Here is a 15,809-nt window from a genome sequence, read left to right as displayed (position 1 = left end):
CAGTGAAACCTGTTGAAATTGGTGTAAGTAGTGGGGGAGGGGGTGAGAGCGAATGATGGTGAGGGCGACTCTAGCCAAGATTTGTTGTGAGTATACGACGTGGAAATGTCACCATGAAACACCTGTGCAGCTAACTTATGCTAGTAAAAGTATTAAATAGAAGAAACTGGGGATAAAAATATATATGCATTATGTTGGAGAGGCACGTTTAATGCCATTGAAATGTTTTTAAGCCATATTAAGTGGGGAGAAATAGCAAGCCACAAAGCAGTTTGCATCCAATGGCCCAATTTTTGCTCAGTGGTAGGGAGCCCTCTCCAGATGGAAAACACCTTAGTGGAAGGTTGGGCGATTTTTTTCCTTTCCTTGTGCTTGTTGGTATTTGTAGTTTCTCCACGTGGTTTGTTGTAGAAGTGAACAGTCTCTATTTTTTAACCTTCTCTATTCCCTTCCTAGTCATCTCCTGGAGGAAAGACCTCCTCCCTAGAAGAGTCAGGCTCTGGGGCTCCCTCACTGGTGCACACAGCATTTTCCCATTCCCCAGTTAACAATTGGCCTGTGGTTTTTATGGGCAAGGCTATTTATTTTCCAATCAGAGGCATTGAGTTGGGACTTCTGGGGGTAAACTGGTAGCTCTGGCAGCTTTGAAGCGTCACAAGTGGGAGGTTTTGTCCCCTGAAGATTTAGGAGGGCAGGCTCTCTGGACTGTTTTATTGGCTTCTTTTACATATGTATAGCCCAGAGGAGGGCAGGGGACACTGCTTGATGGGGACTGGACCTCCCCCAAAGGCAAAGAGCCTCTGAAACCAAGGGGAGCATTGGAAACTTAGACATTGGCCCCTTGCCCCCAACCTAAACTATAGCACTAGAGCTCCCTTCCTTTCTTCTGTATTTTCTTCTGATGGAAGGAGAACTCAGAGGTGGGAAACACTGGCCTTGGAGTCAGACATGGACTGGAAGCATAGGCAAGTTATGTAATTTCTCTGAGCCATAATAAATGCCTCGTCTGTAAAATGGGCCGACAATACTTGATATTTCATGTTACCTGTTGTTGTAAGGAATAACTAAGAAAATGTCTGTAAAAGTGCTTAGCACAGTTTCTGCACACAGTAGGTGCTCATTCAATAGTGATTCCTTCCTCCCTCCCTTCCTTCCTACCTTCCTTCCTTTTCCCCTTCCTGCCATAGGCTAAAACTGTGCTAACACAGTCCTGCAGCTAGAAGAGAGATCCTAGCACCAATGGACACCTCTCTCCATCTACTCCCTAATCCTCTGCCCCAGAAATTTTGCAAGCGCCCTCCAGCTCCACACACCCACCTCCCAGCCCTGGATGTAGTTTTCAGTGTGGTCTTCACATTTCCGTTGACTCAAGCCCTGGTGCAGGGACAAATTGGGTGAGCAGAGTGTAAATGTTACCACTTTGGCTTCTCCTTAAGAGGGGCTGAGCACAGATGTTTGCAGGGGCGAGCACAGCCCGCTAAGAATGGGGTCATTGTGTGCCGGCTCACACAAAGGCCCAGTGGCCCCACTCGGCTGCCAGCCTCCCCAGCATCCCCTCTTTACGCATTGATTTATTAGGCCAGGGATGAATGAAAACGTAATTAATATTACTGAAGCATTAGAGTCTATTTAATTTAAATGCCACTGAATATTTCACTTTCAGCTGGGAGTGACAATGTGCTCAGGCCCTGCTGGTGAAAGCCGGGGCCATCTGTTACCCCTGCGAAGGAGAGAGACAGGGGAGGCCGAGAGTGCAGGGCTTTGTGGACATTCCAAAGGTCCACGATCATCATTCAACTCAAGGGCAGGAGAGCCGCATTCCTCCGCACGAGCCCCTCAGCCCGCAGGGGCCTTGGAGAACGCGCAGGGGGAGAATGGGGAAAATGAGGAGGCCAGTACTGCAGCAAGAAAGCCCAGCAGGAGGTCAGGAAGCTGCAGTGTTGTAAGGGAGGGAAAGCCACAAATGCAGAGCTCAGAAGGAATTACTGCATTTGAGGAGTAAGAGCAGAACAGCCCATGCTGTTCAACAAGACAGGCATAGGAACAATTGCAATGAAGAGTAAAATGAAAAGTTCAACATATCAGTCTCATTGCCACATGTGATATGTTCAGTTGCCACACGTGCCAGTGGCTGCTGCACTGCACAGGACAGCAGACCATCTCTGTCATCACAGAAAGCTCGGCACAGCGCTTTTCCAGAAGGCAAATTGTACTTGCAGGGTTAGAAGGTAAGTGGCCTCTGAAACCTGCTAGGAGAATCCGAATTTGAGTCGCGGGCTCTCTGCACTTCCTCAAGGTCAAGAGCAGGTGCTCTTGCCTTGAACAAGTCATTCAAACACTGCACTATGTCGTTTCCCCGTCTGTACAATGGAGGTAACGGTGGAACCTGATTGTGTTATTGGTAGAAATAATTATAAGCGTTTCCAATGGAGCCTAGCACAGAGGAACAGTACTGCATGTGAGCTGTTTTTCACGGCAGAGTCTACAGGGGAGAATGATTTTGGATAAAGGGGTCTGAGAAGAGGGGACATGTGGGTTTTGAACTCAAGAGAAGAAATCTGAGGCAGTCAGCCTGGCCAGATCCTGGGTTTCTGGGTTTCTGGGGCTGGGAGAGGGGAATGGGGGATCCCTGGGCACTTGGTGCAGCCCCAGCAGGAGCAGCAGGAGGGGGAAGGTTCTGTCCTTCGTGGGCTGATAATTAGCCCGGTGGGTTCTCTCGTAATTGGGATCATTTGTTCTCCTGGCTTTTTCTCTGACAAACTGATTCCATGCCAGGGGAAAGCTGTGTGACTCACACCTTGCCATGCCAATTAGCTGATAAACATCAAACGTAAACAAAGATGGCCTAATTAAAACCAGTCACTGAACCTCTGTGAGCATCCTGTCAAAATTGCACCAACATTCTGCACCCAGGCTTGTGCTGGGTCTTGGGAGCTAAATGAGGGAATCCTTGGAGAAGCCACAGATGTCCCCTCAGGAGGAGTCCCAAGGTGACTGAGGAAGCAGCCAGAAGGCAGAGGAAGGAATTAGCTCAGCCCCTTGGACTAGCCTGTCCAGCTATGGCAAACCTTGCACAGAGAAACCATCCCAAGGCTTAGTTTTGTTTTCACATTGGCCATTGTTTTTAAATATACATTTAGATGTGTCAAATCCTGAAATTCTCAAATCTGTCAATGAACCTCTCAGTGCTTCAACTTTCTTCCTGGAAAAGGTGAATGATGATATTTGCCCAACTTCCCACTCAATGTCATGGTGAGAATCAAGTGAGCCTAGAGACATGAAAACCCAAAGCACGAGTCTATTTTAAATCATTCTATCTGGCCCAGTGTAGAGTGACACTTTGAGAGCTAAGGATACAGCCTGCCTGTTGAGCAGGCAGGAAACCCTGGATTCTCTCACCCCATCACACCACACACACACACACACACACACACACACACAAAGTGACACTTTTGGACTTGGATGCGCGTCAGTCCAAACTTCAACTCTGTCACTTACTGTGTGAGTCACTTAAATGGCTCAGACTCAGTTTTCTCACCTAAAAAGTGGGCTGGTGAATTGTGCCAAGGTGAGGATTAAAGGCAGCAAAGCACTTGCCATAGAGCCTGGCACAGAGTAGGTGCCTAAATGTGGTAGTTCCCTGCCGTGTCACTTCTTTGAAAAGGGAAAGGGAGGGCTCAGTAAACAGAAAAAAGAGACTGGGTATGATGGCACATGCCTATAATTCCAGGTACTCAGGAAGCAGAAGCAGGAGGTTCTTGCTGGTTCAAACCAGCACAGGCAAAAAGGTAGTGAGATCCTATATCAAAAACAAAAACAAAAGGCCTAGGAGCACAGCTTAATGGTCAAGTACTTGCCTAGTATGTGTGAGTAAGATCCGAAGTTCAGTCTCTCCCCTTTAAAAGAAATAATCAAAATTTTAAAAAAGGGAGAATGAGAAGCAAGGGAGGGAGAAGGGAAGAACACTTTCTTCTGCCCTATCCCCTACTTGCACATATCCCCCTCGCTGCTTTCACCTTTGATTCTCTCCCCTTGTAACTTAACCACATTGAGTCCAGAACCTGGGGCTTAATTAGACCGTTGTCAGTTCCTCAGACACACCAGGTAGGGTGTCCCTTTTACTGGAAGTACTTCCCCACATGGTGGAAAGCTTTCTCAACTCCGCATCTCTGCTCAAGTCTTTACAGAGATGTGTTCAACCATCCCCTCTTCTCCTCCTACAACCCAGACACGCATCCACTTGGGCCATTCCTTCCCTGTGTACCCTGCATATGTTCTGCCACTGTGTAGTAAAGCAAAAGTGAATAAATACATGCAAAAGTGTACGAATACAGGCAAAAGAGGTATTTCTACCAGAATCCCTCAAGAATTCAAAATCTGGTGGAGAAGACACTTGCCAATTATTTTATGCCTTAGCAAGTTACTGGGTTCTTCATTGAAAGCAGGACCCCGTCCCCAGACCGTGATCCTCAGGAGAGTAGGCACCTTACCCTAGGGAGATGTTATCCCTCACAGCCACCCCACCTCAATGTCTGCGCAAAACAGGAGCACCACTGTGCTTTTTATTTATTTGTTTGTTTGCTTGGAGGTACTTGAACTCAGGGCTTTGCACTTGCTAGGCAAGCACTCTATCACTTGAGCCATGACCCCAGCTCAAGTGCCATGCTCTTTTGAAGGAATGAATGAATAATTGAATCAACACATGGGTGTTTATAAGCACACCCCTCATTTTGTTTGTCATCTATCCACCTGAGCCACAGTGATCTTTCCAAACTGATTTTCTGGGGACACATTGTCCCGTGCAGCATGCACCCACTAAGGGCTTCCCTTTTTTCTTCATATATTTTGGGGTTTTGTTTTACCCTCACAAACACACACACACACACACACACACACACACACACACACACACACACACACACACAATGTATTAGGGAAAATTAGGAAAGCGAACTAAATGGAAAAGGAAAGAGGATCCGATGAAGGCAGCAAGCATGTGCCTTCAGTCTGTGCCAGGTCTCTTCCTATCTGCCTATCTGCAGACACAGTGACGAGGACTGCCTGTTTTCAGCTCCCAGCCTTGACATGCACTGGGCATGTGAACTTAACTGCTACAGCTTTCTCTAGTTCCTTCTGCTTAAACCATTCAATATGACAAAGTGCCACATTTTGGGGGAGTGTCCTGAACCCCATCACAAAATCTTTAAGCTCTCTGTGCCTCAGAATCTTCACCTATAAAGTAGATGGTAACTTCGCCTACTTCACTGGTGTTATGAGGATTAACCAAGTTCATACCTGTGTTTGGTGCACAGTGAGAGTCAACACTTGCTTGCTGTTTTTACTCATACTCTGTAGTAAAGACTTCCAGCGACCCTAAGCTACTCATCACCAAGAAGGGTAAGAGTGGCTTGGTAGTGACTCTGAGATGAGTCACTGTAGATTGTGGTCCTGAATGTAAGGATTATTTCCCTCATTGCTAGTTTCTGTGTGAGCGCTGCAGAGAGCAGACCAGCTGAGGACAATGCTGGTTTCACTGAACCCTCTCAGTGTCAACAAAAGGATTAACACTGCTCCACAGCCCCAGTTAACTCCCAGATAAATAGAGTGCCAGCTCACTATCAGCGTCCTTTTAGCTGTGTCACCTGAATGCGGAAATGCCTGCTCCCTGGCAGGTATTTACCATGGCCCTCCTGCCTGCCAGGTGAAAAGCCCTCTTCCGCTTTCAGGTGAGTGCCTTAGAAAGGGGCTTTGTCACCAGCCTGGTCCTCCACAGCCTGGGAGCCATGCACTGCTGGCCCAGGACATCACGGACCCTGCTGACACCAGGAACCTGGGGTTGGTTTTGCAATGGCCCTGTTTCCAGAACAATCATCGTGACAGAATTTGGTGTAGTGGAAAAATTGTGACTGTAGAGCCAGCTGGGTTGAGGTTCGAGCCCACATTCTGCTGTTTACCAACTGTCACTCAGAGCCTCCACTTCCCTACTGCATAAGTGACCTGTGCATCAACCTGCTGCATTGTCCAGAGGTCTCCGATGATGCCACGCACACAGTAGGTGCCATGACGTTGACCTCCAAGAGCAAGCTTTAGTCCTGGCTGTCCAGTTCCCACTTGGCAATGGGCAGGGCTCCAGGATAGGAAAGCAAAGACCCCAGGTAGTATTGAGGGACCCTGACTAAAAGGCAATCACTTTTCTGTCCCCAGGAGTAAGGGAGAAGGACTCTATCTGTGACATTTCAAGTGGAGAATGAGCAGGTGCTAAGGAGAACTGCCTTTGGGGTGGCATAAGAGGCTGTAGGAATGCACTCAGCCCAAATTCGCTCCACTCCAAACACGAGCCTCATTGTTTGACTTCGGGTCGGGGTCCCTATTCAAATGCAAACACCAGGAGGCGCCTTTGCATTGTGGCCAAGAGCACTGGAGAGACTGACAGCAGCAGTTAGACAGCCCAGTGGATGGGGTGAGGGTGGGGGTAGCAAGCAGAAAAGGGTGAGTCAGTCAGAGTGCAGGAGGTTCTCCCTTAGAAGCAGCGTTAGCCCTGCCCATGGCCAAGAGGAGCTGTGCTCCAGAGCCCTCTCTCCCATCCAGGCCACACATGGAGGACTGGCTCTGTGATGAGGACCAGGCAAGTACTGTACACCCTCTGGGAATGGCAGCAAAGCAAGAGCCAGGATGTCAACTCTGCCTCAGAGTGACCTTCATCAAGTCTCTCAACTTCCCTGAGACTCAGTTTCTCTGTCTGCAAAAGGAGGGCAGAGAGAGTGGTGAGTCTGGCTAATCAGAAGTACTCAAAAAATGTTAGCCCTGGATAATTTCCAGCAGAAATATGTTCAGCCCAGCCCTCCAAGGCTCCCAAACCAGCTGAACCTAATGCAGCAGAGTACCCCGGTTTATTTCCTGGAATAGAAAAGGGACATATAGGAAAACTGCTTAAATCCAAATAAACTCTAATTTCATTAATATCATTACTAATGCTAATTTATTAGGGCTTTTAAGGGAGGGACTGAGACAGGGTTTCACTGTATATATAGTTGGCCTCGCACTCTCTATCCTCCTGTCTCAGCCTGGGATTAGAGGCATGCACCATCATGTCTGGCTTAGTTTGTTAGTTTTAGTTGATATACTATGGTTATGAAAGACGTCAGCCTTAGAGGAAGCTGGGTAACAGGTATATAGGAACTCTGTGAGTGGAGGTCATATAGACACACCAAACATTAATTCAAATTTGAATTAGTCAAAGTACAGACATTCATCAGTGTTGTCTATTATGAAAAACATAGGAAAAAGCCTACATGTCGAACAATGAGGGATTTTACATTTAGTGATTTTATACTCATTCAAAAGAATAGGCTGCATTACAAATACTTTTGTATAATTTTATTGGTGCACATGCATCAGTTAGAATGCTTTTGGCTTTAAGCAACAGAAAAATGCAACTCGATCCATTTAAGTTAAACAATAAGTAATTGTTATTTTAAAAAATAAAAAAACGCTCACAATTCTTGAAGCTGCTGAGATTCTAGCCAACCCAAGTAGGAAGAACAATGTATGGTAGAGAAGAGAGACTGTTCCAGAACATCTTCTATTGTCAAGGAAATCCATCTTCCTAAACCCACCATCAGTCTTGTCATCTCTTCAGCCAGAATGACATTACTTTCTGTCATTAATACCATCAATACCCAGTCACAGCCCAGGGGGATGTGACCGCTATTTAGCTAAGGCAAATTCTGTTTTACCTAGGAGATGGAGGGAGGGTTTGCCACTCAAAGGAAGGTGAATGCCTGGTTTAAAACAGGGCTTCTGAGGGCTGGAGGTGTGGATCAAGTTGTAGGGTACCTGCCTGGTAAGTGTGGGTCCCTGAGTTCAAACCCCAGGATTGCCAATAAACAAACAACAAAAAACAGGACTTCTGTTAGGAAGGAAGAAAGGGACATTTGCTGCTTGGTAAGAAACCAACAATTTCTCATGTAACATGGAAAAATGACTACAGCAGATTACTGAGTGGAAAAAATATATATATTTCAAAAAAGCAGTAGTATGATATTCATGCAAAACTATCCACACGTTTATATGTACATATGCATAGCAATATCTAAAAGATATTCTTCAAAGGCTAACAATGGTTATCTGTAGGTGATAAGATTTCAAGAATATTTTCATTATTTATTACTAGAGTTAATTCTTTGTATTTAGTTTTATTGAATTATTTGCTGTGTGCATGTGTAATTCTTGCACGGACAATAATCATTTCTTTGAGTTTTTGTTCGTTTCTATTTTTGTTTTCTGAAACACGGTCTCACTACATAACCTGGCCTCCAACTCATAATCCTACTTACTGCCTGAGTCCTGGGATTACAGTCATGTACCACTATGCCCAGATCAACAATCACCTTCTTTGGGGGTTTTAAGTAAGCAAGATCTTTGGGTGGAAAAGTTTGGGAGCTGCTATTTCAAACCTTGGGACTTTTCTAAAGAGCTGAACATTATGAGTTTTGTTTTGGTTTTTTTAGTTTGTTTGTTTCACAATTTTTTTACTTTCATGCCAGGTTTTAAGCCTGTCCACAAATTATTTGGCATGAAATGAAGAGACTGTGTCACTTCTACTTAAACCTGGATGACACCTTTGAACAACAGAGTATGTCAGAAACGACAGTGTATCTGAAGCGAGGTCACAGAATGTCTTGCAGCTCCCATCTTGTTCCTTGGAGCTTGTACTTTAGGAGCCTCAAGTCTGTACCACGTAACAAGTCTAATTACTTGAGACCATGTTGCAAGGAAGCCCAAGCCACATGGAATGGCCACGTGGAAGAAGCCACTGTTGTCAACAGTCCAAGCTGATGCCAGCCCATGTTCCAGGAATGTGAACAAAGAACAGCTTCAGCTGGTTTCTATTCCTAGCCATTCCCGTCACCTCCAGTCATTCAGGTCATCCCAACTGAGGCCCCTGGATAGACACAGAGGAGAGATCAATCTAAATCACTGTGCTTTAGCCATAATCTTGTCCCCCCCAGAATCCAGAGCAAAATAATATGGCTGTCACTCTATACAGCTCAACTTGAGGTCACTCACTACGCTGTAGCCCAAGCTGGAATGGTTTGCCCATTGTGGGCCCTTTTTTTTTTTTTTTTTTTTTTTGGTACTGGGTCTTGAACTCAGGGCCTACACCTTGAGCCACTCTACCAGCCCTTTTTTTGTGATGGGTTTTTTCAAGATAGGGTCTGTCAGACTATTTGACCGGGTTGGCTTCTAACCGTGATCCTCCTGATCTCTGCCTCCTGAGTAGCTAGGATCATAGGTGTGAGCCACTGATGTCCTGCCCACGTGTTTGTTTTTGATGCTATAGACCTGTTTTCACAGGGACAGGTGAGCAATTCAAGGACTTGTCCTTGAACATGGCAAAAATGTTGAAAGCCTGAAGATGCAGAAGGTAAGAAGGCTTTGAGAACTACCAAAATTTCCCAGACTCAGGAGGGACAAAGATACACATTACGAAGGCATGACTCAGAGGGAGTAACGTGAGAAGGGTAAGATTTTGAAACTAGTGTTACAGGCAACAAGAGGGGAAGGGAGACATTGTGAGAAATGGCCCAGATGGTCATGGAGGCTTGAAACACCAGACTCACTGAGGTGAGACTCAGAATGATATCTACACATTAGCTTGTGACATGGAACAGGCTATTCAACCTCCCTCCAAAATAGCCCTCCTAGTCTTGAGAGGACTTAAGAGCTCATGGATGTAGAAATCAGGGCTGAGTGCAGAGCCTTTCTCCTTTAGAAAGAACACATGTGCTCCAAGGTCAAACACCCCTCAATTTATATATCTTTCAGGGTTGAACTTGATGCTGAAGGTTGCAGTCACATTTTCAGCTTCTGTGTCATTGTCTGGGAATGTGGTGAGGAAGAAGAGTGTAGGAAGGGAAGGATGTGTTAGAAAAGCTTCAGGCAAGGCACAGCCAGACCAGTGTGGAGACTGTGGTGCACTGATGGGGGAAGCCCAGCTGTGAGGTCTGAAAGATCTGGGTTTTACCCTGACAGGACTAACTTAGAAAGTCTTCTGGACTTTGCTCCTCTGTGAAGTGAGATCAATGAGCCCACTTGGGAGAGCTGCATGTATCTTAGGGAGTCCAGTCCAGAGCCTAGCATATGGAAGGGCTGTCACCGTGTCAGTGCCTCCTTCCTCTGCACACCTCTCATGACCCACAGTCCCTCAGAGCTTTGCTCTTGGCCCTGTGCCTAGCACAGCTTTCCCATGTGCCCTGCTAGCTTCCCTCTGATGCTCTAGGTTCCATATGGGACCCAGCAAGGTCCAGCATCAGGGAGAAACCTCCAAAATAACCCCTCACGGGTCTCCAGACCCCTGGCCATCTCCCCAGTGTCTTCCCCCTCACAGCAGCTAGAGTGAGTTCGTTGTTTTTAACACAAAAATTTTGTCATGCCCCTCTTTTCCCAAGATTCTCTACCCTAGGCTTCCTTCTCAGAATAAACCTTGACCTCAAAGCTCTATTCATCCAGCCTCATCTGTGCCACTCTCCCTGACCTCACCAGCTCTGGCCACAGTGGCCTTCTACTCTCCATCCTTCAAATAACCCATCTCCACCCTGGCTCAGGGCCTATGGTCCTATTCCTGCTCTTTCCAGCTCTCCATGCTGCACCTCTTTCTCTTCCTGCTGGCCTGCACTCAGACACCTATTCAAAGAGGCTTTCCTGGGCTATCACCAGCTGCCACTGGCCTCCTCCCAGCTCTGCTCATGCCCACCCCTTTAGCTAATCTTATAAAAAAATCTAACTTATTTATCAATTATGTATTATTAATAATATACATTAGCAGCTGGGAGTACTGAACTACAAGATCTGTAGTCCCAGCACTCAAGAAGCAGAGGCAGGAGGATTCAAGGTCAACATGAGTTACAGAGTGAGACCCTCTCTCAAAATATCAAAAAAATAGGGTTGGTGGAGTGGCTCAAATAGGAGAGTACCTGCATAGCAAGGATGAAGCCAAGTTCAAGCCTCTGTACCACACACACACACACACACACACACACACACACACACACACACACACAAATCAAAGTACCAAGAATAAATAGATCAATAATACATAACATTAAGAATTCTATGTTATTAATAATTTTTATGGTCAAATACAGTATTTCCACAAAATACAGTTGGTCCCTGATTTAAGATGGGCTTGTGTTCCAATAAACCCATCATTAGCAGAAATGTGATATGTTAAAAATGCTTTTAATCCACCTCACCTGCTGAACACCACAGCTTTGCAAGGCAGCCCACTGTGGAGTATCAGCATCTCCTCTTGGTCGTGGGAGCTGTCCAGCGTTACAAGGGTATTGGAAGAGATCAAAATCCAAAACTCAATGGATATTGCTTTTGTACCATCAGAAAGTCAAAAATAAAAAAATAGTCATCACAGTGTAACCCATTAACGTGTATAATTAATATGTATTAATAATTACAATTTAAAAACTCCTAGAACATACAGCACAAAAAGAGAATTTTAATGTAAGCTAAGGACTTTAGTCAATAATAATGCTTTTTTGTTGTTGTTTTAAAAAAAGTTCTTATTAGTATATGATAGTTGTACAGGGGGTTTTGTTGTGACATTTCCTTATACACATATATTGAACTCTGGTTTGGTTCATCCCCTCCATATTCTTCCTTTTTCCCTAGTCCCCTTCTTAAAATGACTTCGACAAGCTTCAATGTTCTGTATTCCTACAGGTACAGACAGTCCCTTAGCCATGTTCATCCTCCTTTGCTCTCTTGATTTACCCCCAGTAATACTGTCTTGATATTTGTTCATCAGATGTAACAAGCACATCAAACATTAATGATATAGGCAACTGGAAGGAAGAGGGGAGGCAAGGGGGCATTGAGAACGTTCATGCTTTCTGGAAACCTAAAACTGCTCTTAAAAGACTATTAAGGGAAAAAATGAAGATTTTTTATTGTAAAATCACAAGTCAACCTTCAGTAAGTCAGGGGCTATCTGTAATGGTATTTATGGTCTGCCTCCTTCCACCAGAATAAGGGCCTTTCCTCTTTCTTGATCACCTCTGCATTCCTAACAGGAAAGGTTCTGTTTGTTAACTGAATTCAGCAGACTATCTACTGGAAGAAGCGTCCCCTGCTGGTCCCACCCTGTGCACCTTCTCCATCCTTCAAGCTGCTGAAGGACTGAGGTGGCCCTAGTCCAATCTACTGCTTAGAGTGCTATTTTCAGATGTGTCCTGCCTCCCGGGGTACTGTAACATCCTGCACATTACATCTCTCTGTGACTGGTACTCCACCCCACCCTCACACAGTCCCTAGCATAGGATACTTGTACAAATGCAGATGCTTCTAAATATCTACAGTTTATCTGATAGGTCGGTTTGTTGGTTGATTTGCATATCTCTGTGTGTGTGTGTGTGTGTGTGTGTGTGTGTGTCTTTGTGTGTGTGTTGCAGATCAAACCCTGGGCCTTGCACATGCTAAGCAACTGCTGTACCCCTGAGCTATGCTCCCAGCTTCTGGTTAGCAATTTTTCCCCCTTCCCCAGTCCCTATCTCATTCCTTTGGGCTAAGAGTTTCTTCCTAATTGTTCTCTTTCTGTGGTTAGTGTCACAAGGACTCCTGGCTGGTACTTGGTTGTGAAATGAATTTCATTCTCAGAGACCTCTCTGTACAAGGACATCCATGAGGGTTCACTATGCAGTGTGCACCCTAATTTCATGTCCAACACAAACACACGCAAATATATAATTATCTAGCATTATTACCACTTGTAATTACCCCGTGAACTCAATCAACATAGTGAACTGAAGAAACGAGCATGGAAAGTAGAGTGTTTAAAATTTTCCCTCTTATTCCTTAAAATATTTATTTTTAATCATGATTCCAAATAGCTTAATTATGTCTTGTCACCTAATTAGTGCATATATGTGAAATTTACAGACCATCTAGAGTAAAGCTTCGTAACTTTCCAAATGTCTGTGTCTCATTGAGTGTCCCATCAAATATTTCCAAGTGTTCATTTCCAAGGCTCTCTTTCTAGACTGCTAAATACCACCATCAACAGCATCTCTGTAGCAATTAAGAAGCTCCCTGAGTCAATTCACCGCAGGATTTCCCAGGAGTCCGGCGTGCAAGAGGGCTCCACTCACACAGCAGTGGTTCTCAAAGTGTGGCCCGAGGATTGCCTATGTGGGAATGATTTGGAAGGCTGATTCTCTGGCTTGTGCCAGACATTTTAAATTGGAATCCAAGAAGGAAGAGTTAAGAATTGTGCATTTTAACAAGCTCCCCAACTCATCACTTTGAAGCGAAAAAAAATCACTTTCAAAATCACTAATATGGTGTTGACATTCCTTCTCATTCTTTTGTCTCTCAAAAACTCAACGCACAACCTCTATCTCATATCCTTAGATGATGGTCCCAGATCCAGTCACCATATCTGTGTTCCAGTCAGTGAGAGAGAAAGGAAAGTGGAGAACATGGCTCCTTTCTCTTTAAGGCCTGACCCTACACTTGCATGTATCATTTCCACTCATACTTGCCTGGCAACTTCAAGCTTCAAAGAATGCTGAGCAATATGAACTTCTTCCCTACAGAATAAAATTTGGCAGTTTTATTGCTAACAGAAAGAGGAAAAATGATTGTTGGATAACAAATAGTAGTTATTTTCCTGCAGTACTTTCGATCAACTAATCAGACTCATAAAGCGTGTGTGTTTGTGTGAGTGTGTGTGTCTATCTGTCTGTAATGCAGTCTTCCAGTGTTCTTCTGACTACTTTAAAATTCAGCTACTTTCCTTCACTCACAAAACACCCACTTCTATTTTAATTTCAGGCAAACAATGGTTTTTTTTTTAAATTTAAGTTTGTCTCAAATATTCAGAGTTAACTGGTTGTCTTGTATTTTCCTTTGATAAATCTGGCAACTCTATGTAATCAGGAACCAGAAATTGAGATACTAGGAAATAAACATGTGTTTTTTAACCCAAGAGGCAGGAAGCAAGTCTTTCTGGCAGCTCCATGCTAAGAAGTCAGTTCATTCCCCTCCTAAATGATGGGGTTTCTGTAGTGAAATAAATTCTCCCTCCCATGGAGAAAAGAGTCCAGAGTTAGGAATGAACCATGCAGCAGCAGAAGTGTGGACAGTGTGCAAACAGGGTGGAAATCACTGCTGTGAGCCAGGGTGAGCAGAGGTACATCAGATGGAGTTCCCACAGAGAGAGCACTCGTGACCAGGAGAAGAAAACCTGAATCAGAGAAATCAGCACCTGTTGTAGTGAAGGACAGGCTCCAGGGAAAAGAAATGGATTGCAAAACTCCATGGGCCCAGTAAGCCAGGAATCAACAAGGGCAGCAGAGCCCTTGGAACAGAGTAACCAGACCAGCCTTTACAACTGCCTGGTGATGACCCCCTGGAGAACACTACATTGTCACTATTTAAGTAGTTTACAAACTCCTCAAAGCACATGTACTTCTAAATGAGCTGTCTAGATCAGACCCCAACTTGTAAGGTGTGTTTGTAAGAATGCCCACACTGACTAGGGCAGGAGCCAAGCCATCCTGGGCCCGCCATTCACAACTAGTGTCAACCCTGATCTTACATCTTTCACCTTCACCTTCCCAAGTGGGTCTGACCTGTAAGTTCTCTCAAGTTCCCAGCCATTTCTGACAAGGTCAAAGTGGGTATTGGTGATCTCCCCTCCCCATCCTCATCACAGAAATCTTAAATACTCTTTAGCGTAGCTACAGGGCCCCAGCTACAGTGACCAGAGTCTCCCGTGTGATTAGCCAGATCCCATGTGGGAGGGACAAGACCAAGGACCCCGAGTCCCAGGGTTCATACCAATACTTTGGATTTCTGCAAGAGAGCAAGGGACTCAATCTGAATCCCATTAGGAGCCAGAGCTCAGCGACCTTCTCTAAGGCTGCCTAAGGCTCTGTTCTCTACAGTCTATCTGCTCCTGGAGGCCCTGCTAGACTGATCTCACAATGCAACCGCTTCCTCCAAATTGCATAACCAACTGGACTCTCCTCCTCATCTCCCCATCCGAATCAGGCCTGAGATCTTTTCACTAATCAGTGATTCTCAATCAGCAGGGGCATATCAAAAATTTTCATGAGAGCCAGGTGTACTGGTTCACATCTATCATCCCAGCTACTCAAGAGGTGGAGACATGGAGGATGGAGGTACGAGGCCAGTCCAGACAAAAATTTAGTGAGACCTCCATCTCAACCAATAATCTAGGCTTAGTGCCACAGCCTATGGTTCCAGTTACTTGAAGAGGCAAAGGTAAAATTGTGGTCCAAGGCCAGCTCCTGGCAAAAAATGCAAGCTCCTGTCCCAAAAATAACTGAAGCAAAAAAGGGCTGAGGTGTGGCTCAAGTGGTAGAGCACCTGCCTAGCAAGCACAAGTCCTTGAGTTTAATACCAGTACTGCCAAAGATAAAACAAAAAATACTCATGGGACTTTTCAAACCCCACCTCAACCCTACAGGATCTCTTTTTTTTTTTTTCTTTTATTATTCATATGTGCATACAAGGCTTGGGAAAGGGGTTGTGGGTTTGCGTATTTTGAGAAAGTTCCACAGTTGATTCTGATCTGCTTCCCAGACGAAGAAACCTTGAGCTCCGGAAGACTTCTGGAGCCAGCTGAGCTCCCCCTCCGCAATTCCCACCACATTTTCTCCCTTTCTCTCTGCCACTGTGATGCCAGGATCGAAATATGCCTTGGCCCTGAATCTTCCAGAGTTGTGACAGACAGCTTTCTGGGGATGATAGATGAGAGAAGGATACAGATC

This window comes from Castor canadensis, chromosome 1, assembly GCF_047511655.1.
Source record: "Castor canadensis chromosome 1, mCasCan1.hap1v2, whole genome shotgun sequence".
NCBI lineage: Eukaryota > Metazoa > Chordata > Mammalia > Rodentia > Castoridae > Castor > Castor canadensis.
The sequence above is the reverse complement of the archived record's forward strand: the minus strand, read 5'-3'. Positions refer to the sequence as shown.